Consider the following 24,845-nt stretch of genomic DNA (forward strand, 5'->3'; position numbering starts at 1 on the left):
GGAGCACGGCGCCGGAAGAGGCTGGCGGCGCAGAGCATGCCGGGAAGCAGACATTGATATTCCGCTGGAGTTCGGCAGTGGCGAGTCAAGCAACCTCATTGGTCCTTCGGCACCACGTGGATACACAGCCGTGCACGAGAATCACGTGATCCCAGATGTGGCCATGTTTTACTGGTGCTGAGAGGAAGGTCTCTGACATGAGCTGCCCGGTGCGCTGCTGCATGTGGCCATGGTCACTGCTGGTCATGTTTACTTAGCTGTGCACCACAAGCCCGTGCTGAGAGGATAGTATGTTGTCTGGGCATGGTTTGCACGTATTGTCATGTGGGCACTTTTGCATGTTTTCGTGGGCATTAATGGTCATGATTCTGCAGTTTTATAGCATTTTCTCATTTTTGGCTATTTTTATGCCGTTTGTTAGCATGTGCTCGTGTGTCGTTGCGTGTACGTGGTGTGCTACTGTGTGTTTATGTAATGCACATGGGGTATTAGTGTATCTTGTCGCCACCAGGAAGCTAGGGGTTTTACAGGCGGAATGACCCGGTCACCCCCCCCCCCCCCTCCCCCCCAGCTCCTGATAGGGTCAAGGCAGCAAAGCCCTCATTGCCCTCACCCTAAGTCCGGCTTCCAACGGCGTCCCCCAGAGACCCCAATACTTACCTCCGGATCCGGCGTCCTCCGTCCTGCATGACGTTTCGGCGCGCATGTGCAATAGAGTGCGTGACGCGCCGCAGCGTCATGTAACGCTTTGGCCGCGTCACATGATGCACCCACAGCGTCACATGACGCGGTTTCACGCTATCTTCCGCTGTGCTACAGCGAAAGATAGTATGACGGACGGCTTCCATTGACGGCAATGGAAGCTGTCCGCGCGTACACCTGTGGCAAATAGAGCATGCCGCAGGTGAGGATGGGTGAATTCACGGTGCGGAATTCCGCGGTGGAATTCCACACCGTGAGCACTGATCTATTAGGTTCAATAGAACCTAATAGCTGCGGGCAACGTGGCGGATTTCGCGGCGGAAATCCGACCATGGGAAGAAGCCCTAAGGCCCCCCCCGCTCGCAGCTGCCGCCCTCACCGCGTGGGCTTCCCCCCGTTCGCAGCTGCCGCCCTCACCGCGTGGGCTTCCCCCCGCTCGCAGCTGCCGCCCTCACCGCGTGGGCTTCCCCCCGCTCACAGCTGCCGCCCTCACCGCGTGGGCTTCCCCCCGCTCGCAGCTGCCGCCCTCACCGCGTGGGCTTCCCCCCGCTCGCAGCTGCCGCCCTCACCGCGTGGGCTTCCCCCCGCTCGCAGCTGCCGCCCTCACCGCGTGGGCTTCCCCCCGCTCGCAGCTGCCGCCCTCACCGCGTGGGCTTCCCCCCGCTCGCAGCTGCCGCCCTCACCGCGTGGGCTTCCCCCCGCTCGCAGCTGCCGCTGTCAGTGGTTGTGCTCAGGAGCCAGGACTGTCAGGTCCCTGCACGCCACTCCACCGCTGACTGATGCTGCGCTTTTGGTCCAGCCGCAGGACTCATATCCCTGCTGCCCGCTCGCCCTGGTGACAGATGCCGCCTTGAGCGCATGTGCTTCAGCATCAGAAAAGCCGCATCAGCTGGGGGAAGTCTGCTGCCGTCTGCTGCTGCACTCTGCGTCCGGTGCATACCACTTCCTCTGCACCAAGCCCTGTTGCTAGCGGTCCTGGAGAAGCGGTTTGAAGAAGGTTTTCCCTCACTGCTACAACAGTGAGCCGCTGTGTGCCTCCAGCCTGCTGTGCAGCCAATCCGCATCAGGGGGCGTAACCCCCTGTGAATACACTGCATATGGTACGTGTCATTGCGTTACGTCGTGTGCTAGCACATGTTTATGCAGTGCATGTGGTACGTGTCGTTGCGTGTATGTGGTGTGCTACTGCGTGTTTATGCAGTGCATATGGTACGTGTCGTTGCGTGTATGTGGTGTGTTAGTGTGTGTTTGTTTATGCAATGCATATGGTATGGTTTATGCAGTTTGCTAGCATGTGCTCAAGCTTATACAATGCATATGCTGTGTTGTAGGCATATGGTGCATATTAGTGTGTGGATATGTGTGTATGCAGTACAGGTGGTGCATTGTTACCATGTGGCGGTTGCTGGTCCTCCGTGGGTAGCACCATGCACACGCACAGGTGAGTGCAGCTGCCGTGCACGAGCTCCCTTTTATTATGTTTTGTTGGGAGTTGGCTGTCTCCCTCTCTCCGCCCCTGGGTGGAGGCTTTTATTTAAATGTCGAACAGAGACAGGGAATCACTGCCAGTTATTGGTTTCCCTCAGTGTGCTAGCTAGTCTGCCTCTGTTGGGCTCCTGTTCCTGTCAGCTTGTCTGCTATACTTGCTATTATCAGCCAGGTTTTACCATCTGCCTCAGTTCATCTTAGTATTGTGCGTGTTGGTTAATTACATCTTCCTTTTCTGTCGGTGTTCTACCCTTTCCATCCTAGTACGCCAGCATCCCTTTTCGGTCCCTAGTGAGAGTAGGGACCGCTGCTCAGTTGCCCGCCTGGGTTTAGCTAGGAGTGGAGGCAAGCAGGCAGGGACAGGGGTTGTGGGTGAGATCTTGGGCACCCGGGCTGGCGTATCAAGGGTAGTATACTGTAACATAATAACTGGCCTTTAAAATTGCTCCCCAATGGAGGCCATGAGAACCCTCGCAAGTCAGCTGCAGGATTTAGTGGTCGTGATCCAAGACCTGTCCGGTCGTATGGTGGCCCAGGAGCAGCAGAAGTTAGTGCATGTTTCTGACGCCCCTTCTATTCCCGAGCCCAAGCGTCCACTTCCTGAGGTATTTTCAGGGGAGAGGAGCAAGTTTTTTGTTTTTCAGCAGGTATGTAGATTGTATTTTCGGATGGGGCCCCGCTCCTCCGGCTCAGAATCCCAGAAAGTTGGATTGATTATGTCCTTACTTCGGGGTCCACCCCAGACATGGGCCTTCTCCTTACCTGAGAGTTCGGCTGGCCTGCAGTCAGTTGATTTGTTATTTCGGGATCTTGGAGGTATTTTTGATGAGCTGGACTGTGCGGTGTTGGCGGTATCCCATCTCATGTCTGTACATCAGGGGCAGCAGTGGGTAGAGGACTATTGCTCTAAATTTAGACTGTATGCAGGTGAAACCTCTTGGAATGATGGCGCCCTTAAAGATGTGTTCTTGTTGGGTCTTTCTGACGCATGTACCCTTATAATTGTTGAGACGTTGGGTGATTGAAAGTTCCTGCTGCCGTCCCCCTGCTGAGTGGTGGACTCTTGTGGATGACGTGCGCACTGGCTTGGCTCGCCCACTACGCTGCTGACGTGTATTGCGCTGGAACGGTCGTGAGAAGAGTGGGATTTCGCGCATGCGCAGTCGGTCTTTTGGATGCGCCAGCCCTTCGGTGACAGTGTGGGCATGACGCTGATCCTGTCATGCACAGTGTATACCTATTAGACGCCACAGCGGTGAGAGGGGGGCCATAGTTGGGACCTACCTCCTGGATACCAACATGTGAGGTACATCAATATTGATTTTATGGGTGTGCTGTTCGCTATTTACAGGTTGTTTTTATGCTGTACGTAAAAGCTTGACAAAGGCCGCAGAGAGGCGGCTTAAACGTCGCTGCTGAACATGATAGGTATTTTTTGCTAATAAAGTATGGCATTTTTATGACTTATGTTTATCTGAGCGGTTGGATTCCCTGGTGCTGCCCATCCTCTACCCTCTTGGATTACGTATTTGGGATCTTTGGCATCCAGATCCGGATTGAGGTGTGCACAGCAAGTGCTCCCACACCAGATTGGTGTATGGACATTGTGGTGCTGCTGATTGTCTAGAATACTGATTGGTTCCGGATGATTCATCATCTCTGCTTCTATTGTGGGAAAGCCGGACATCATGTAGCGACCTGTCCTCAGGAGTGTCTACAACATCAGTCCGAACCGGCGGATCGCCTTGGATCACAGGTACTCCCTAAGTTGTTTGTGCCTTGTCAGATTGGCTTCCGGAATTTCACTTGGTCCGGTCAGGCTTTTATTGATTCGGGTGCCGCCGCCAATTTGATTAATTTAAATTTTGTCAGATCTCTGATGACTGAATTCTCGGCGTTAAAGATTGCCATACGCTTCACTAGGATTGATTCCCTCTGTCCGCAGGTGTTGTACAATGGAGGACTCCCATGTTACAGTTCACTGCGGCTGTTCTCCATTCTGAGAATCTGTCGTTCTTGGTAATGGAAAGGATGTCTGTTGATGTAGTGCTTGGTATGCCCTGGTTGGCACTGCACAATCCCAGATTTGATTGGTCCACTCGGGAATCCCTAACTGACCCATTTTCAATTTGTCAGGGCGTGAGCAAGAAGCCCTTAAGTCCTATATCTGAGTCTCTGGCCAAACGACATATCAGGCCGCCCAGTTCCCCTGCCAGGGCAGGTCTCTTCTTTGTAGAGAAGAAGGATGGGACATTGAGGCCTTGTGTGGATTATCAGGCTTTGAATAAAATCACAGTGAAGAACCTGTGCTCCTTGCCCCTGATTCCAGACTTGTTGAATCAGGCGGTAGGGTATCACTGGTTTTCCAAATTGGACTTAAGAGGGGCTTACAATTTAATTCGCATCCGGGAGGGAGATGAGTGGAAGACCACGTTTAACACCTCATTTTGACATTTTGAATGTCTAGTTATGCCCTTCGGACTTTGTAACGCCCCCGCTGTGTTCCAGGGATTTATGAATGCAGTCTTCCACGACTTCCTGGGGGTATTTTCGGTCCGATATCTCGATGACCTTCTGGTGTACTCCCCAGACTGGGACTCACATGTGTGGCACCTGAGGTTGGTTCTGACCCGTTTGCGTGAGTACTAACTTTTTGTCAAGTTGGAGAAATGCACATTTGGGTCTAAACAAGTGTCTTTCCTTAGTTATGTGATTTCACCCACGGAGATTCAGATGGAGTCTGATAAAGTAGCAGCAATCTCCCAATCGGTCAGAACTGATAACCTTAAGGCTCTTCAGCGGTTTTTGGTTTCGCAAACTTTTACCGTAACTTCATTAAGAATTATTCTGTTATTGCTCAACCCCTGACCGATCTTACCAAGAAGGGGGCCGACATAGTCAGATGGTCGCCAGGGGCCCTAGAGGCTTTTAGTTGTCTTAAAAGAGCGTTTACTGCTGCCCCAGTGCTAGTACAGCCGTTCTTCATTGAGGTCGATGTGTCTGCGGTGGGGGCAGAGGCTGTATTGGCTCAGGAAGTCAGCGGGAGATCTGGGCATAGCCCATGTGCATTCTTCTTGCGGAAGTTCAGTTCGGCGGAACGTAACTACGACAGTAATTGTGAGTTATTGGGGATTACATGGTCTCTAGAAGAGTGGCGCCACCATCTTGAGGGGGCAAGGCATCCCATTATTGTATATACTGATCATAAAAACTTGGTATATCTCACCAATGCTAAGAGACTCACAGCTCGTCAGGCCAGGTGGGTGTTGTTTCTTGCTAGGGTTAACCTCGTCATTACATATATTCCAGGGGAGAAGAACGTGAAGACTGATGCCCTCTCACGGAGTTTCGGTTTGCCGAAAAGTGAGACAGTGGCTCCCGAGAATATCTTGGTAACTGGGGTGGTGGTGGCAGCTGTAGAATCTGATCTCGTTCCTTGTCTACAAAATTGTCAGCAGGACGCTCCCTCGGGGTGCCGGAGGGCAGATGGTTTGAGCCAGAGACCTTGTGTCTTAGAGTCATTGAAGAGTCTCGCTCATCTGTTCTCGCAGGCCATCCGGGGGCTCAGGGGACTCTGGATCTTTGTAGTAGACACTACTGGTGGCCAGGCATGTCTCAGGAGATCCACGACTTTAAGTTTGGGTTCACACAGGGCTGATTTGCCGCGGATTGCCGTTGCATATCCACACTGCAGTGCAATGCAGCACAAATGAGATTTGCCAAAAAGCTGTTCTCACAGGCTGGATTTTTTTCCACACAGCCGCAGTGCGGAAATGCAACTGTGGCGCGGTTTTAAAAGATGCAGCATGTTCATTCTACGGTCTTTTCCGCAGCGCTTTTTTGTCCATAGCCCTCTATGGATGCAACCAAATACGCGGCAAAAAGTAAAAAAGCGCTGCGGAAAAAAACGCTTGCCGATTTTTGTTTTTTTTTCCGCACAAAAATCCGCAAGCCCAAAATAACCTTTGAAGCGGTTTTGCTGCAGAAGCAGTTCTTCTGCGGCAAAACCGCGACAAATCAGCCCTGTGTGAACCCAGCCTAAGGGATGCTCTGTCTTTGCACGCAGTAAAAGTTGGAGGGGCCTCTGAGACCGTTCCGGTGCCTTCTCGTCCGTGGTTGCATTTATCGGTAGACTTTATCACCGATCTACCTGAGTCTCTGAAGTTCACCACTATCCTAGTTGTTGTAGACTGTTTCTCAAAACTGGCATATCTTGTGTCGTTAATAGGGATGAGCGAGTATACTCGCTAAGGCACTACTCGCTCGAGTAATGTGCCTTAGCCAAGTATCTCCCTGCTCGTTCCTAAAGATTCGGGGACCGCTGCGGAGCGGGGAGCTGCGGGGGAGAGCGGGGTGGAACGGAGGGGGAGATCTCTCCCGCCCGCTCTCCCCTGCTCCCCGCCGCAACTCACCTGTCAGCTGCAGCGGCCCCCGAATCTTTAGGGACGAGCAGGGAGATACTCGGCTAAGACACATTACTCGAGTGAGTAGTGCCTTAGCGAGTATACTCGCTCATCCCTAGTCGTTAACCCTTTCCAATCCATTTATTTTTTCTCATCCATTCTCCCCAGCTTCAAATAATTTGGAGCTGGGGAGAATGGATGAGAAAAAATACATTTTCCCTTCACGCTCCTGATCTGACAGAGTTCAGGAGGGTGCAGGTGCTCACTGCACCGTGGGGGGAATGCGGAAGTAATACTTCCGCATTCTCCCTTCTGCCTCCCGGCTCGGTGATCATGTGACCGCTGGGGTCAGGTAACACTGGCGGTCACATGATTGCCGTCCGGAATCTCTCTGCATTATATAGCGCTAGTTGAGCGCTATGTAATGTGTAAAGGAGAAGGCAGAAAGGGTTAAAAACCCTTTCTGCCTTCTCCTCGGGGGTCCTTGATGAGGATCAGTGCAGGAGTCCATCTGCACCCGATGTGTCTGATGATCCGATGCAGATGCACTCCTGCACTGCAGTGTCGGAAGCTACCTTCTGCGATAGAATTTTCTAAGATTTTTGTAAAATAAATCATTCGCCTACATGGGGTTCCCGAGAACATTGTATCTGATCGCGGGGTTCAGTTTGTGTCGCAGTTTTGGCGAGCCTTCTGTAGAAACCTGGGAACATCGCTTTCCTTCTCTTCAGCGTTCCACCCACAAACTAATGGTCAGACTGAGCGGAAGAGCCAGGATTTAGTGCAATATTTATGGCTGTTTGCTAGCAAAAAGGCTCATCAGTGGGCAGAGTTCCTGCCGTTGGCAGAGTTTGCACTAAACAACTGTACTTGTTCTTCCACTGGGGTGTCTCCATTCCTTTGCGTATATGGTCAGCATCCTCGCTTCCTTACAGCGATCCCTACTCCGTCTGCCTGTCCTGCAGCTGATATCACCACAGATGCGCTGCAGGGAGTATGGAAAGAAGTACAGAAGAACCTGGAAGCAACGGGGGCTCGTATGCAGTTGCGTAGTGGGAGGAGTCTGTCAGTATCTGAACCGTACAGGATGAGACAGAAGGTATGTTTGTCTTCTAGAAATCTCAAATTGAAGGTTCCGTCTTTGAAACTGGCGCCGCGTTACGTGGGTCCCTTTACCATCACGCGGGTAGTAAACCCGCTTACTTATGAACTTGATTTGCCAGCTACACGGAGGGTTCATAGGGTTTTTTCATAAGTCATTATTGAAACCTTTTGTCCCTTCGGTGAGGCCCACCTCTGGTCCACCACCACCCACCCTGGTCAGGAATGAAGTCGAATGAGATCTAGGAAATCCTGGATTCAGGTCTGCGCCGTGGAACCTTGCAGTATTTGGTGGCCTGGAAAGGCTTTGGTCCTGAAGATCATTCCTGGGTGGCTCCACGTGAAGTTCATGCCCCGGTGTTGGTGCGGCGTCTCCACCGTCTGTTTCCAGATAAGCCTGGACATGGTGGCGGGGTCCCAGAGGTCCCCTGTCAGAGGGGGGGTAATGTTACATTGTTGCATGTGTAGGCTGTGTGGTGTAGCCAGAGCATGTAAGCGTGTGGTTCTCTGTATGTGTGGTCATGTGTATGTGGTATGTGTGGTGTACTAGCATGTGCTTGTGTATATTCAGTTGAAGCATGTGTAGGCTGTGTATGTGGTGTGCAAGTGTGTGGTCCTCTTCATGAGTGTGCGATGCATATTACCAGTTGTTTCAGCACTCGTATTTGTGCGTGTGCATGTTAGCATGCATGTTTGCGCGCGGGGTCCATATTACGGTGTGTGTGCACGCGTGGATGCATATTAGCGTGGGTGGGTACTTGTCTGCTTGTGGTGTGTGTGGGGAGCCTATTAGCGTGCTGTGTGTGTGTGTGTGTGTGTGTGTGTGTGTGTGTGTGTGTGTGTGTGTGTGTGGTGTTTATTAGCACGAGGGTGCCTATTAGCGTGTGTGTGGTGCCTATTAGCGTGTGGTTCCGTGTATATGCGGTATATTTGTATGTGTTGTTGCTTCTCCCTGCGGACAGCGGTTGCATAGGAAGCTCATCCGGTTGCTCCTTCCCTGTTCACACTGAAGTTGTCAGTCACTGTCTTGCGTTTTTCTCCGGTGTGCGCTGCGTGTTGGGCTCGCTGCGTGTTGGGCTCGCTGCGTGTTGGGCTCGCTGCGTGCGTGTGCTGCGTGTTGGGATCTCTATTTCCTGCATATTACGTGATTGTAACGTTGCTTTCTCCACTTCTGCAGCTCTCACTTGGGATCTCGCTCCTCTGACTCACTGCGCCTTTTCAGACCGGCACGCGGAGAGTTAATGCAACATGGAAGCTACCGAAGAAAATGATCTCATTATTCCTACAAAGTGCGGGATTTTGGTCTCCACAAGTAAGAGTTCCATTTTCTTGAGATTACGTTGAAAAACAAGAGGAATTTCAGCGATGGAAGGAAGAATGGGAAAATTTAAACTATGTAACTTAGAGTCTTACGAGGAAGAAGCTGTGAGGGCGACAGTGTTACTAAAGGTAAGTGCGATGTTGTATATAGCCTATACACCACCTGTGTGTATAGGGGGTGTGTGTGTGTAGGCTGTGTGGATAGGCGGTGTGTATAGGGTATATGTATTGGTGGTGTACAGGGTATGTATATAGGCTATATGTATAGGGGGTGTGTGTGTGTGGGCTATGTGAATAGGTGGTGTGTATAGGGTATATGTATTGGTGTTGTACAGGGTATGTGTATGGGCTGTGTGTGTGGGCTATGTGGATAAGCGGTGTGTATAGGGTATATGTATTGGTGTTGTACAGGGTATGTATATAGGCTATATGTATGGGCTGTGTGTATAGGGGGTGTGTGTGTAGGCTGTGTGGATAGGTGGTGTGTATAGGGTATATGTATTGGTGGTGTACAGGGTATGTATATAGGCTATATGTATGGGCTGTGTGCATAGGGGGTGTGTGTATAGGGTATATGTATTGGTGTACAGGGTATGTATATAGGCTATATGTGTTGGCTATGTGGATAGGCGGTGTGTATAGGGTATATGTATTGGTGTACAGGGTATGTATATAGGCTATATGTATAGGGGGTGTGTGTAGGCTATGTGGATAGGCGGTGTGTATAGGGTATATGTATTGGTTGTATACAGGGTATGTATATAGGCTATATGTATGGGCTGTGTGTATAGGGGGTATGTGTAGGCTATGTGGATAGGTGGTGTGTATAGGGTATATGTATTGATGGTGTACAGGGTATGTATATAGGCTATATGTATGGGCTGTGTGTATAGGGGGTGTGTGTATAGGGGGTGTGTTTAGGGTATATGTATTGGTGGTGTACAGGGTATGTATGTAGGCTATATGTATGGGCTGTGTGTATAGGGGGGGGGTGTAGGCTATGTGGATAGGCGGTGTGTATAGGGTATATGTATTGGTGGTGTACAGGGTATGTATGTAGGCTATATGTATGGGCTGTGTGTGGGGTGTGTGTGTAGGCTATGTGGATAGGCGATGTGTAGAAGGTACATGTATTGGTGGTGTACAGGGTATGTATATAGGCTATATGTATGGGCTGTGTGTATAGGGTGTGTGTGTAGGCTATGTGGATAGGTGTAGTGTATAGGGTATATGTATTGGTGGTGTACAGGGTATGTATGTAGGGTGTGTGTGTGTAGGCTATGTGGATAGGTGGTGTGTATAGGGTATATGTATTGGTGTACAGGGTATGTATATAGGCTATATGTATGGGCTGTGTGTATAGGGGGTGTGTGGGCTATGTGGATAGGTGGTGTGTATAGGGTATATGTATTGGTGGTGTACAGGGTATGTATATAGGCTATATGTATGGGTTGTGTGTGTATAGGGGGTGTGTGTGTAGGCTATGTGGATAGGTGGTGTGTATAGGGTATATGTATTGGTGGTGTACAGGGTATGTATATAGGCTATATGTATGGGCTGTGTGTATAGGGGGTGTGTATAGGGTATATGTATTGGTGGTGTACAGGGTATGTATATAGGCTATATGTATGGGCTGTGTGTGTGGGCTATGTGAATAGGTGGTGTGTATAGGGTATATGTATTGGTGTTGTACAGGGTATGTATATAGGCTATATGTATGGGCTGTGTGTATAGGCTGTGTGGATAGGTGGTGTGTATAGGGTATATGTATTGGTGGTGTACAGGGTATGTATATAGGCTATATGTATGGGCTGTGTGCATAGGGGGTGTGTGTATAGGGTATATGTATTGGTGTACAGGGTATGTATATAGGCTATATGTGTTGGCTATGTGGATAGGCGGTGTGTATAGGGTATATGTATTGGTGTACAGGGTATGTATATAGGCTATATGTATATGGGGTGTGTGTGGGCTATGTGGATAGGCGGTGTGTATAGGGTATATGTATTGGTTGTATACAGGGTATGTATATAGGCTATATGTATGGGCTGTGTGTATAGGGGGTATGTGTAGGCTATGTGGATAGGTGGTGTGTATAGGGTATATGTATTGATGGTGTACAGGGTATGTATATAGGCTATATGTATGGGCTGTGTGTATAGGAGGTGTGTGTGTATAGGGGGTGTGTTTAGGGTATATGTATTGGTGGTGTACAGGGTATGTATGTAGGCTATATGTATGGGCTGTGTGTATAGGGGGGGGTGTAGGCTATGTGGATAGGCGGTGTGTATAGGGTATATGTATTGGTGGTGTACAGGGTATGTATGTAGGCTATATGTATGGGCTGTGTGTGGGGTGTGTGTGTAGGCTATGTGGATAGGCGATGTGTAGAAGGTACATGTATTGGTGGTGTACAGGGTATGTATATAGGCTATATGTATGGGCTGTGTGTATAGGGTGTGTGTGTAGGCTATGTGGATAGGTGTAGTGTATAGGGTATATGTATTGGTGGTGTACAGGGTATGTATGTAGGGTGTGTGTGTGTAGGCTATGTGGATAGGTGGTGTGTATAGGGTATATGTATTGGTGTACAGGGTATGTATATAGGCTATATGTATGGGCTGTGTGTATAGGGGGTGTGTGGGCTATGTGGATAGGTGGTGTGTATAGGGTATATGTATTGGTGTACAGGGTATGTATATAGGCTATATGTATGGGTTGTGTGTGTATAGGGGGTGTGTGTGTAGGCTATGTGGATAGGTGGTGTGTATAGGGTATATGTATTGGTGGTGTACAGGGTATGTATATAGGCTATATGTATGGGCTGTGTGTATAGGGGGTGTGTATAGGGTATATGTATTGGTGGTGTACAGGGTATGTATATAGGCTATATGTATGGGCTGTGTGTGTGGGCTATGTGAATAGGTGGTGTGTATAGGGTATATGTATTGGTGTTGTACAGGGTATGTATATAGGCTATATGTATGGGCTGTGTGTATAGGCTGTGTGGATAGGTGGTGTGTATAGGGTATATGTATTGGTGGTGTACAGGGTATGTATATAGGCTATATGTAGGGTGTGTGTGTGTAGGCTATGTGGATAGGTGGTGTGTATAGGGTATATGTATTGGTGGTGTACAGGGTATGTATATGGGCTGTGTGTATGGGCTGTGTGTATAGGCGGTGTGTACAGGGTATGTATATAGGCTATATGTATGGGCTGTGTGTATAGGCGGTGTGTACAGGGTATGTATATAGGCTATATGTATGGGCTGTGTGTATAGGCGGTGTGTACAGGGTATGTATATGGGCTGTGTGTGTGGGCTATGTGAATAGGTGGTGTGTATAGGGTATATGTATTGGTGTTGTACAGGGTATGTATATAGGCTATATGTATGGGCTGTGTGTATAGGGTGTGTGTGTAGGCTGTGTGGATAGGTGGTGTGTATAGGGTATATGTATTGGTGGTGTACAGGGTATGTATATAGGCTATATGTAGGGGGGGTGTGTGTAGGCTATGTGGATAGGTGGTGTGTATAGGGTATATGTATTGGTGGTGTACAGGGTATGTATATGGGCTGTGTGTATAGGGCTGTGTGTGTGTAGGCGGTGTGTATAGGGTATATGTATTGCTGGTGTGCAGGGTATGTATATAGGCTATATGTATGGGTTGTGTGTGTATAGGGCGTGTGTGTAGGGTATGTATATAGGCTATATGTATGGACTGTGTGTATAGGGTGTGTGTAGGGTATGTATATAGGCTATATGTATGGGCTGTGTGTATAGGGTGTGTAGGGTATGTATATAGGCTATATGTATGGGCTGTGTGTAAAGGGTATGTATATAGGCTATATGTATGGGCTGTGTGTATAGGCGGTGTGTACAGGGTATGTATATAGGCTATATGTATGGGCTGTGTGTATAGGCGGTGTGTACAGGGTATGTATATAGGCTATATGTATGGGCTGTGTGTATAGGCGGTGTGTACAGGGTATGTATATAGGCTATATGTATGGACTGTGTGTATAGGCGGTGTGTACAGGGTATGTATATAGGCTATATGTATGGACTGTGTGTATAGGCTATATGTACAGCCAATCCGGTTACGATTAAAACTTATTTCAAGTGAAAAATACAGTAAAATATGCGGTCCCTTACACGCAATCGTCGTTGTCTTTTCCCCTTTTCTGGATGTGGATACTGTCATACAGGCCTAGTAGAATTGTAATATTTGTAAGGTTATGACTCTTGTGCCAATTTTTTATTGGGGGAGGGGTGAGAGATGGTCCATAATGGAATGAACCTGTGGATGGTGGTGACGTTAGATTGTCGGCTTTTTTTATTGCTTCTTCTTTTACTTAAAGGGGTTGTCTCGCGGCAGCAAGTGGGGGTATACACTTCTGTATGGCCATATTAATGCACTTTGTAATATACATTGTGCATTAAATATGAGCCATACAGAAGTTATTCACTTACCCCCTCCGGTGTTGGCGTCCTCATCTCCATGGCGCCGACTAAAGCTGCCTTCTGCCGGGATTAGATGCGCTTGCGCTGTCCGGTCTTCTGCCCTGTTGAATGGGGCTGCTCCGGCGTGCTCGCGCCGGAGAGCTGGTCTGCACATGCGCAGAAGATATGTGTGGCGCGAGCACGCCGGAGCGGCCCCATTCAACAGAGCAGAAGACCGGACAGCGCAAGCGCATCTAATCAAGGAAGAGGAAGGCTTCAGTCGGCGCCATGGAGACGGGGACGCCAGCACCGGAGCAGGTAAGTGTATAACTTCTGTATGGCTCATATTTAATGCACGATGTACATTACAAAGTGCATTAATATGGCCATACAGAAGTGTATAACCCCACTTGCTGCCGCGGGAAAACCCCTTTAATTTTTAAATTCATTTGCTAGTGTTTGTGGGTTACCGTATTCACCGTGTATGTGGGTTACCGTATTTCACTGTGTATAAGACACAAAAAATGTAACCCCCAAAATCGGGGCACATCTTATACACATTAGTCAGGAACATTGTGCTGTCTTAGCCCAATTTTCCTAACTACACCGACGTGTCATGGGTCGGGCAGCGGCGGCATGTACAGTGTGCCCAACCCGTGACACATCTTCCTACTGACACACGCAGACATAACATACAGATATTCCGTTACATGACATACATACATTAGAACATACATAAAACACGGATTCTAAACACCCGGCGAACGTCCTGTTTCATCTGTCAATCAGACCTGGCCTCCGTCAGGCCCCTATAGAAATGGGGCTGGTACTTCCGCTCTCCAGAGGAATTCCTGGCCCTGCTGCAATGGGGACGGACAGAGGCCAGGTCTGATTGACAGATGAAGCAGGAAGTTCGCCGGGTAAATACAATCCCTGCTTTATGTATGTTCTATGTAGGTATGTCATGTAATGGAATGTTTGCATGTTATGTCTATCTGTAATGTGTGTATGTTGTGTCTGTAGGAAGAGGTTTCACCCGTTTCGTAAACAGGTACCGGGGACAGTACTTAGACATACTACAGTATAGATTAAAAATCTGTGCTGTATTATGTTTAAAAACTTGTTTTCAAATTTTGGTGGGTTCAGTTAGGGGGGCCTCTTACACGGTAAAATACCGTAAATGTTTCAATGCATAATTTGGTCATAAGATACGTAAATTGGTGGAACCAATGGCATGGGTGTATGACACTGTTTATAGCGCTGCGGAGATATTTCTAAGGGGTAACATTAAAAAAAACATATTTTCTAGTGTATAAGACGACCCCCAACTTTTCGAGTTACAATATAGAGTTTGGGATATACTCGCCGTATATGAGTACCCCTCCGGCGATTGGCTGATGGTTTCTCCTGCAACATCACCCCCATTCTCCGCACACATCGACTCATGCTTATCCACCATCCCAGCATCCACACACAGCCGCTCGCTCACCCACTCACACAGAGGGCCATACTCACCAGCATTGGCAGGCAGCAGCCGGACACTCCTGGTTGCGTCACCGCGAGACCTCACTGCAGTGCCTGCCGGATAACACGATACCCAGCGTATAAGATGACCGCCGACTTTGGAGAAGATTTTGCTGTGTTAAAAATTTGTCTTATTGTCCGGAAAATACATTAAATAAGATCTTTTGAGTATTTTAATGTTTTCTGTATTTTTGGAGACTGATTTTATTATTTTTCTAGCAATCGTACAGGTGCCATCATAATACTGGACCAACTTATCACAGAGTGAACAAACCTTCGGAAAAACCTACCGCTTGTCCGAATACGATGTCTGTAACTATGAAGTGGTGGTAAACAAAAGCAGGTACAGTATTTGGCCTATTGGTGTTTAGAAATGTATTAGCCAATAACTACACAAACCCCCAGAATCAAGCAAATTGGTTAATTTTTTTTTTTTTTTTTTTTTTTTTTAAAAAGGATAGCTGACAAGTTTTCGCCTGAATTACCCCACTGTGGCTACAATGTCCGGTGCTCACAACCAGAGTCCAATCAGCAGAGAGCCTGAAGTTACAAGATGTGGGGTCAGAAGGACGCTTAAAAGCTGGTAATGGCCCATCGCATGCTTTAAAACTACATAAAAGGGACCTGATGGAGCAATATGCAGATTATGATCGGGTTGCATGTGATGCCGCTCACTGTCCCTCATTAGGGTAGGTTAGGAGGAGAGCTGTATTACCTTGCGTCCGTCCAGCTCCTCTTCCAGGCCACGCCCCAAGGTTGGTGTTGTCATTACTACAGCTAGGATCTTCGAACACATCATGTTCCGCCTGTGCTTGTGGCTTTTGAGGACCCTGCAAGCGGGAAGGAAGGAAGTATGTTTGGACAGCTGATATGTTTCTGCAAAGTGGTTGCATGTTGGGGTTTGCATGGTCCACCATTTGTGCCTATGTAAGGTATGTGTGAACGTACCTGTAAATCCACAGTGTACCAGCCATCACTTGACTTTATATCAGGCACTTTCTATTTACAAGATGCTTGCACTGGTTTTTATGGCTTTTGTACCGGATTGTACATATTGTTCAGACCTTCCACTAACATGAATAATTTTTCTTTCATAGTACAAGGCCAACTCCGAAACAAGAACTGCAAACGCTGCACAACGCTGTATGCTCTGTTACGTAGCAAAATGTTATCTTTGTGAACCTGAATGGCAGATTCTGTAATGTCAGTGCTATTCCCACAACCCGAACCTCAGCAAATAAAAAAATGAAAGTTTAAAAAAGTGTGAAATGTAAATATTAAAGGACTGGTTTAAATCTGTCCTTTACAGACATGACAAATACCATATCTACTTGTGTAAGCCTAGATCTTCTGCCCCCAAAAAAGGCTGAATGTCTGCCCCTCGCCTTATAATAAGTCATGACAGAGCTGCCATTGAAATCAATGGCAGCTTAGCTGAGAGCCGCTGCTCCAGAGCCGGCGCGCATCTTGGCACCCATTTTTAGGAATACAGCAGTGCAGAGTGCTGAGAGGGGCCACACATGGGCTTCCTTACACACAGACACACTGACATATACACACCTATACTTACATTCCACGTACAGAGCTTCAGCAGCCGATAACATTCACCTACTTCCTGGTGCCGGGTCAAGTTTTATGGGACCTCCCGCGACATGTCACCTGACCCCTGCAATGTTTTTCAATATAATAACAAAAGCAGACAGCGGCACGCGCCAATTCCCCAACTGTGGGTGGAGTGAAAGATGCAGGCTTAGGCCGCATTCAGACGAACGTATATCAGCTCGGTTTTCACGCCGAGCCGATATACGTCGTCTTCATGTGCAGAGGGGGGGGGGGGGGGGGGGGGGGGCGTAGAGGATGGAAGAGCCAGGAGCAGGAACTGAGCTCCCGCCCCCTCTCTGCCTCCTCTCCGCCCCTCTGCACTATTTGCAATGGGGAGAGGCGGGCGGGGCTAATTCTCTGAACTTGGCCCCGCCTCCTTACATTCCAAATAGTGCAAAGGGGCGGAGAGGAGGCAGAGAGGGGGCGGGAGCTCAGTTCCTGCTCCTGGCTCTTCCATCCTCCCCCCCCCCCCCCCCTCCTTCCCCTGCACACGAGGACAACGTATATCGGCTCGGCGTGAAAACCGAGCTGATATACATTCGTCTGAATGCAGCCTAAGAGATGGGACTGGACCCACGTCCCTCCAATATTCACTCAAATCACTAATAAAAGCATCAAAGGTGTAATGAAGAATTCCAAGTTAGCCAGATATTTTCAAAAAGTAGAAGAGTTTTTCCTTTATTCCTTGGCAAGGTGAACGGAGGAGTGGCCCACAGATCTTATGTGAGGCTAAATAGGCGTTTAAGAAAGAATACACGCACAAGTCGTTTGCCGCAATTTGGATTTACGTCAGCAGGATCGAAGTCAACTGATGACTTATCTAGACCTACTAATGATAAAAATTCTGAAAGTTCTTTTTTAGATCACTGGCCTCCCATGCGGTCGAAAGGAGGATCTTCAATAAGAGAACACGCCGGGGAGGCCGCTGGCATAACCGCACGAGGAAGAGGTCCGATGGCAACACGCACCGGGACCAAACGGAACCCACAATGAACACTTCTTCATCTTCTCTAGTGGTAAACCTTTCTAAACGCATACTTACAGATTTGGAAGTTAAAGCATTGTCCAGAGGACTATCATTTTATCCTTCCTCTCCAGTTGATTGGTTTCAATTAGAACTAGATTGTGAGTTTCCAGAGGAAACTAAAATTACGAATGTTTTTGCAGATAGAGAGAGAAGGGCAAGATATCGTGGCCACGCAGTCCAACCCCTGTGAGGGTTTTACCTCGGTGGGTGTTGGACTGTGGCAGGAGATCCTTTCAGCCACCTGTGGTTGATGCAGCAGTAGAAACATACATAAAGCTGGTCAAAAATGATATACGACAACTTAGGAAAAAGCTGCCAAAGGCGGTTTCCATCTAATCTACGTAGAGGCGAGGGGCTTGCATTAAAAGATTTGAGAGCTGACTAGTCCATCATGATCAAGCCCGCGGACAAAGGCGGAGCGGTGGTTGTGATGGACACATTGCAATACAGATCTGAGATATTGAACCAACTGAGCAATACAAATGTTTACGAGTTATTGAGGAGTGATCCAACAGCAAAGTACCAGCCCCAACTGAGGAATATGGTGGATGAGGCCCTCTTGCTGGGGGTTGTTGACCAGGCCCTGGCAGATTTTTTGTGTTTTAAAATATCCCATTACACCATATATTTATACTCTACCCAAAATACATAAGACTGGAGAATCTGCCGGGCAGGCCAATAATCTCCAGCAGGGGTCACTCTTCAATAATCTCAAGATTTTCGGACCATGTTTTACGTAAGTTTGCAGTAATGGCACGGTCCTATATCAAAGATATTAGTGACTTTTTAGTGAAACTGGATGGTTTGAGAGTAGACACAAATACAATTTTGGTAACCATGGACGTGGTCTCCCTGTATACCATCATTTCACACTCAAGGGGTGTGGAAGCGGTGCGTGGGTGCCTTGTTGGATCCCATCTGCCTAATTCATCTATTCAGTTTGCCCTGGCACTGTTGGAGTTTATTTTACATAATTATTTCATATTTGAAAAGACGTTTTACCGACTGTGCCAGGGCACCGCGATGGGGTCCAACTTGGCCCCCACGTATGCCAACATCTTCATGGATCATATTGAGAGAAACAAAACCCATACTCTATCATGGTGGTCAAAAGTCCTCTTCTGGGGCTGCTATATAGACGATATATTTTTATTGTGGAGCGGCACCACAGAGGAATTAGAAACATTCCATGGGTCACTAAATCAGATTCTACCCAAATTAAAATTTACGATGACTTACTCGCAGGACAGGATCCAATTTCTTGACGTTTTGGTCGTAAAAAGAGACCACTTTAGAGACTGATCTGTTCTGTAAAGAGACGGACCGCAACAATTTGCTCCTTTTTGACAGTTGCCACTCTAAGAATACTCTGCAGTCACTCCATGGAGCCAATTGTTACGAGTACGCAGGATTGTGCGGGAAGAGGATGTAGACATAAGGTTTAAAGCAGATGTGTCAGAAATTTGTAGAGAGGATATCCACCTGACTTAGTACAAACAGCATCTGGAAGGGCTCGGGATCGCTCTGAGCTATTGACCTCTCAGAATAAACAAGTAAAACCAGCACAAATGATGTTCATTTCCATTTATAATTCACTAAGTGGGAGGATATCAGGCGTCGTGAAACGATATTGGTCAATCATTGCAAAAACTTGTTCCCAAATACCAGAATTTGCCAGTCCACCGATGGAGTATAGGAGATGCCCTAACATCGGGGACAGATGTGTAAGCTCCTATAAAGGAGTAGAGAGAACTCAGGTCAACACTTTTTATCACAACCCAAGGGCGGGAATTTTCCGTGCCTGGGTGGTTCGTGTTATAGCAATCTATTGAAGGGAGATAATTTAATCATCCGTACACGGGGGAGATGTTTCGGATCTGAGGCCATTTCACGTCTCGTTCCTCCTACGTTATTTACATCATTACATGCCCTTGCGGGCTGTTTTACGTGGTAGAAACCACGACAGATCAGGACAAGGATCACAAATCGTAAAAGCACAATACATACGAGGAAGGGAGACCTTCCAGTTCCACGACAGTTTTTATTGACAAAAACCATACAATAAGCCAGCTTCGTTTCAGAGTCATAGATTGGGTACCCAAAAGTGTAAGAGGGGGAGATAGGGAGAAGGTTTTAAAGGGGAAAGAGCGTGAATGGATTTTTAAGCTAGACACCTTATCTCCCTCGGGTTTGAATACTGAACTCCATACTGTCATGTATCTGTAAAGTTAATGGGTAGGCTCAGCATGTGGTTGATTTTAGATAACCTATGTCCTCTGGATGGACTGGAGGTATATTCTACATGTTTTTAATGTTAACTTTTTTTTTTCTCTTTAGATTGTACACCATATGGATGGCACGTGATGGCATTCGACTATATTGCAGCCCTAAGTGTATAAGCTATAACTAGAGATGAGCAAGTGTACACGCTAAGCGCAAATACTTGAGCGAGTATTTCCTTTTGCGAGTACCTGCCCGCTCGTCTCAAAAGATTCGGGTGCCAGCGGGAGTGAGCAGGGGGGAAGGGGAAGTGGGGTGGGGTGGGTGGGGGGAATAGAGAGAGATCTCCCCGCTGGCAATTGAAACTTTTAAGATGAGTGGGCAGGTACTTGTAAAGGCAATACTCGCTCATCTCTAGCTATAACCAACTGGGTTAGTTGGCAATATCAAATGGTTTGTCGATTTTAATAAATGTTATCATAAATAAAGATTGTCTGGTAAACAAGCAGTTTGTGTTCTAGAATAAATGTCCAATTTGGGTGATACGTTGCTTGCTATAAATTTGTGTGTGTGTAGATAGATAGGAGATGAGAGAGATATGAGATAGAGAGATAATGTAATTGTGGATGAATTGATGTAGGATTTTCAACTAAAATATATACATCTTTAGATCATGAGAGATTAGGTGTTTGAGCATGTTCAATGCGAGCATGTTGACAAAATTCAGTTACGGCGGAGCTGGGTGTGACCGGGCGGACGTTGTCACACCGCCGTCACGCCACCATGGGAACTCAGTGTGTGTCTCAGTAAGGATGGACAAAATGGCTGCGAGTGTCTTCGAGACTTCGAAGTCCCGCGCATGCGTAGAAGAGAGATATATCGAGACATTGATGTCGCTCGAACATAGTGGAAGATTAAAATGGCTGCGAGTGTTCTCGCAAGACTTCGAAGTCCCGCACATGCTGAGACACTGATGTGACGTGAGCAGAGTGGGAGATTTACATTCACGCATGCCCTGTACAATCCACATCGGTTTCGGGTGAGGCAAGATGGCCGCCGCTAATCTCACGGACGCCCGAGATCTCGCGGATGCGCATTTTGCAGTTATACAAACTAGCGCCTAATGGCGGCTGTAGTCGCAGCGAGGAGTGTCACAGGTGTTACAAGTTCCTTCTTCGGATTGCCATTTACGTGCCAGCCTATGGTACGCATGAGAAATGTCTTCACAGGTGTAAGATTTTATGGAATTGTGATGTTGATTGGTTGTTTCTATTTAAACATGAGCCAAGATGGTGTATGTTATACCAGCTTAAGACCCCAGAGGGCGGGCCGACACGTTGCTGTCTTTGACCAAGGAATAAAGGAAAAACGTCTACTTTTTGAAAATATCTGGCTAACTTGGAATTCTTCATTACAACTTTGCTGCTTTTATTAGTGATTTGAGTGACCCCCTGCAATGAGGTGATTGAGGTCATCTGCTGCTGCCGTCCTGAGAAGCAAGTGTAAGTATATAGGTGTAAGTCAGTGTGTATGGAGGATGGGAGTGGTTGTGAGCGGCAATGTATGAGAGTTAGTGATTTGGATGAGGAGCAGTATTGAGGTTGGGGGTTATGGTGATAAGTGTATGTACATACGTGTTTGTATGTATGGTGCCTGCAGCAGCAGCAGCCACAATACATACTGGAGTATAGCTGCTCCAAGTGTAATCCGAGGTACCTAATATTACCCCTTGCCTTATACTCAAGTCAAATATTTCCCCAAGGTTTTTGGGGTAAAAGTAGGTACCATGGCTTAGACTGAACTATATGTGATTACATGCAAAAGGCCTAATGAAATCACACAGGGCATACGTTGCATGCAACGGCAGGAATCGGTTGTCTCGCCCATCCCCACAGTGGCGGCGGGAGGCCAACTGTCATTAGCAACAGTCTCCAGCAGTAGATGGTGTGGGCTCAGATCTGTAGGGTGTAAATGTAAGTTCAACCCAGAAAGCTGCTTTCCAACTAATATGTACATTCGCGTGCTGCGGTAGGAAGGGGTTAAAAGGGTTTCCTGGGACTTTAGTACTGATGATCCATCCGCAGTGAAGTGGTGATCTGCCTCTCAGAATCCCTGCCAACCAGCTGATGAAGAGTGACCAGCGCTGCCACTTCAGTCTATGCCAGACGCAGCACCGTACATTGTAGAGGGGATGCATTGTAGCTCAATCTCCTTCCCTTTGATGGAACAGAGCTGCTCTCAGACCATGTGACCAACGAAGGTGACATCACAGGCCTGAGCTCATCTCACCTGAGCGTTGTGGCAACTTCATTTAGCTCATGTGTGGGGACCCTGAATGGTGGATCCCGCAGATCAATTATGAATGGGCTATCAATGGCTTAATCCTGAAACACCCCGTTACAGTGTGGGAAATGAGGAGTCTGAAAACATAAATACTGCAAAAAAGTACATTAAATTCATTTTATTTTTTTTGAAAATGTGGATTTTTACACCAAGTTTCATTGCCTGATATAAACAACAGGCCGCTGTGTTTGCGGGTCTTTTCTGTTTACTCCAGCGTAGTAAAATGTTGCGCAGTTTTTCAGGATCTTCCATCATAATTCTTAGAAAAAGCTTATAAAAAGATGAGTCATGGGTAAAGAAAACGAAAGGTTTCAAGATTGTTGAACTTCGTGGGTCTCTTTACAGTCTGCCAGCCTTCCCGTTCTCAAGGACGTCAGATCTACAGGAAATGGCGAAAAATCAGCAGGTTAACAGTCACATCCCACCGGTATTACTGATCCCTAGATCCGCTCCACCCACTTACATTGACCACTACTCCCTCAACCAGGTCAGAAGAATCAAGACAGCAAGAGATTTCTTTATTTCCCAACAGTGCAGATTTTTTGTGGACCATCTAAGAAGACATTAAGCTAATTTTCATTCAAAGTGTCCACGACAGCCACGATCAATATTAACAGATAGCGACTGTTAACCCTTTAAATGACACTGTCCATTCTGACAGTTGCATTTCAATGCTCTTACTGGTGTTCCGAACCAACCACGATGTACAGTTCGGTTGCCACGACAGCCTGGGGCACCGAGGGCTGTCATGGTTGATTACCTACCAAGACTTGCCTGTGGCATTATTCCATAATACGGTAGGATGGGTGATCAAATTATCACAGGTGCAGGTCCTTTCACATAATAGCGAAAAATATATATTATATATACACATTTGCCATCACTTTGTCTATAATTGGCCATCCATGGTAACAAAAAGTAATAAAGCAAAAGGGTAAAAAACAAATGTAGGTATGGCAGTAAGGCCTCCTGCACAAGGGCAGGTCAAACATTGCATGCGGGATTCTCACAGCGGAGTTCGACGCAGTGCCTGGACGGTGCCCCCTGCGTACCTGTCCATAGTGTTCAGTACTGTGGATGGGCCGTGCGGCACTCCATTGCGAATGCACAGTAGCCGCCGGCGCTCTGTGATGATCTCGCAATACTTCCACATTGCTCACTGCGGAAGTGGCACAGGACGGACGGCTTCTATTGACTTCTGTGGAGCCCACACTATAGTTCTGCATGCTGTGATTTACACCTGCGAGCTGATTCCCAAAGCAAGCTGTGGGCGGTATTCGCTGCAGAATCCCGCTCAGAATTGGTGCAGTGCAGATCCGCCTGTATGCAGTAGGCCTAAATCGTACCGACCCACAGAATAAAGTAATCATGTCATTTCTGCCACAGTGTGAACACTTTAAAAACCAGACACCCCCTCCCCCATCCTCAGATGCTGCAATTGCAGCTTTTTAATTTCACTCCACATTGATTAGCAATACGAAAAAAATACAGCTCACCCCGCAAAACTAAGCCTTCGATAGAGCTACGTCAATCTATAAAAAAAGTATGAGATTTTTTTGGAAAATGGGTGGAAAGGAGAAAAAAGAGGATCAAAGGATTGCTGGGACCAGCACAGTTCACAAGAGCAGGGGTCCTGAAGAGGTCCACATGTACGCATGCGCTCTGAGCAGTTCAGAAGCGCAGGGGGCCTGAGGAGGTCCACAAGCGCAGGGGGCCTGAGGAGGTCCACATGTACGCATGCGCTCTGAGCAGTTCACAAGCGCAGGGGGCCTGAGGAGGTCCACATGTACGCATGCGCTCTGAGCAGTTCACAAGCGCAGGGGGCCTGAGGAGGTCCACATGTACGCATGCGCTCTGAGCAGTTCACAAGCGCAGGGGGCCTGAGGAGGTCCACATGTACGCATGCGCTCTGAGCAGTTCACAAGCGCAGGGGGCCTGAGGAGGTCCACATGTACGCATGCACTCTGAGCAGTTCACAAGCGCAGGGGGCCTGAGGAGGTCCACATGTACGCATGCGCTCTGAGCAGTTCACAAGCGCAGGGGGCCTGAGGAGGTCCACATGTACGCATGCGCTCTCACACTCCAATGTTCACGCATCAGAAGTTGCAGGTTTCAGCGCTCAACAATCTCCAACACGCCCATAGGAATGAATGGAGAATGGGCAAGACATTCACGTGGGGACAATCCGGACCCCACTGACTATTGGAACACACAGCACTGCCTCTTAATTTAAACTTGTGACTCCCGACTCTTCTGCTACAAATGTTTATAACCAGGATGTAATGTTGTGTGAAGAGGATCTAGACTGGCAATTGAATTTTTTTTTTTTTACACATTTCTTAAAGTGGTGTGTAATGATGCAACCCTTATTTTTCTATAGTGTTGTTTTGAGCCTCACCCCCTCTTGTTAAAAAAAACCCAAAAAACGTAACTCCTTTATTTATCCATTGATGTCGCTGCATGAAGGCTTGTCTTGTGGGACGAGTAGTCTTTTTTTCAATGGTGCCATATAATGTACCAAAAAACTTTAACATTGTAAGCGGAGAGAAATGAAGGGGGGGGGGGGGTAAATTCTGCCATCTTTCGGTGTATCTTGTTTCTACGGCACACAAACTGCAACAAAAATGACCTGATAACTTCATTCTATGGGTCAGTGCGATTACCACGATC

General features: G+C 47.7%; 1 long non-coding RNA gene across 5 annotated transcripts; it reads left to right on the forward strand.

Moving 5' to 3' along the window:
• Positions 1 to 8: 8 nt before the first annotated feature.
• On the forward strand, positions 9 to 20,080 carry LOC136577205 (uncharacterized). Of its 5 annotated transcripts, XR_010786450.1 has the most exons (6): positions 9 to 288; positions 8,872 to 9,143; positions 15,203 to 15,326; positions 15,440 to 15,566; positions 17,437 to 17,601; positions 19,950 to 20,080. It is a non-coding gene; the product is annotated as an uncharacterized lncRNA (long non-coding RNA). The 5 variants fall into 5 exon arrangements; XR_010786449.1 differs by lacking the exons at positions 17,437 to 17,601; positions 19,950 to 20,080 and having other exon boundaries at positions 15,440 to 16,750; XR_010786451.1 differs by lacking the exons at positions 17,437 to 17,601; positions 19,950 to 20,080 and having other exon boundaries at positions 9 to 209; positions 15,440 to 16,750.
• The last annotated feature ends 4,765 nt before the right edge of the window (positions 20,081 to 24,845 follow it).

Source organism: Eleutherodactylus coqui, chromosome 8 (assembly GCF_035609145.1).
Source record: "Eleutherodactylus coqui strain aEleCoq1 chromosome 8, aEleCoq1.hap1, whole genome shotgun sequence".
In the NCBI taxonomy this organism is placed as follows: Eukaryota; Metazoa; Chordata; class Amphibia; order Anura; family Eleutherodactylidae; genus Eleutherodactylus; species Eleutherodactylus coqui.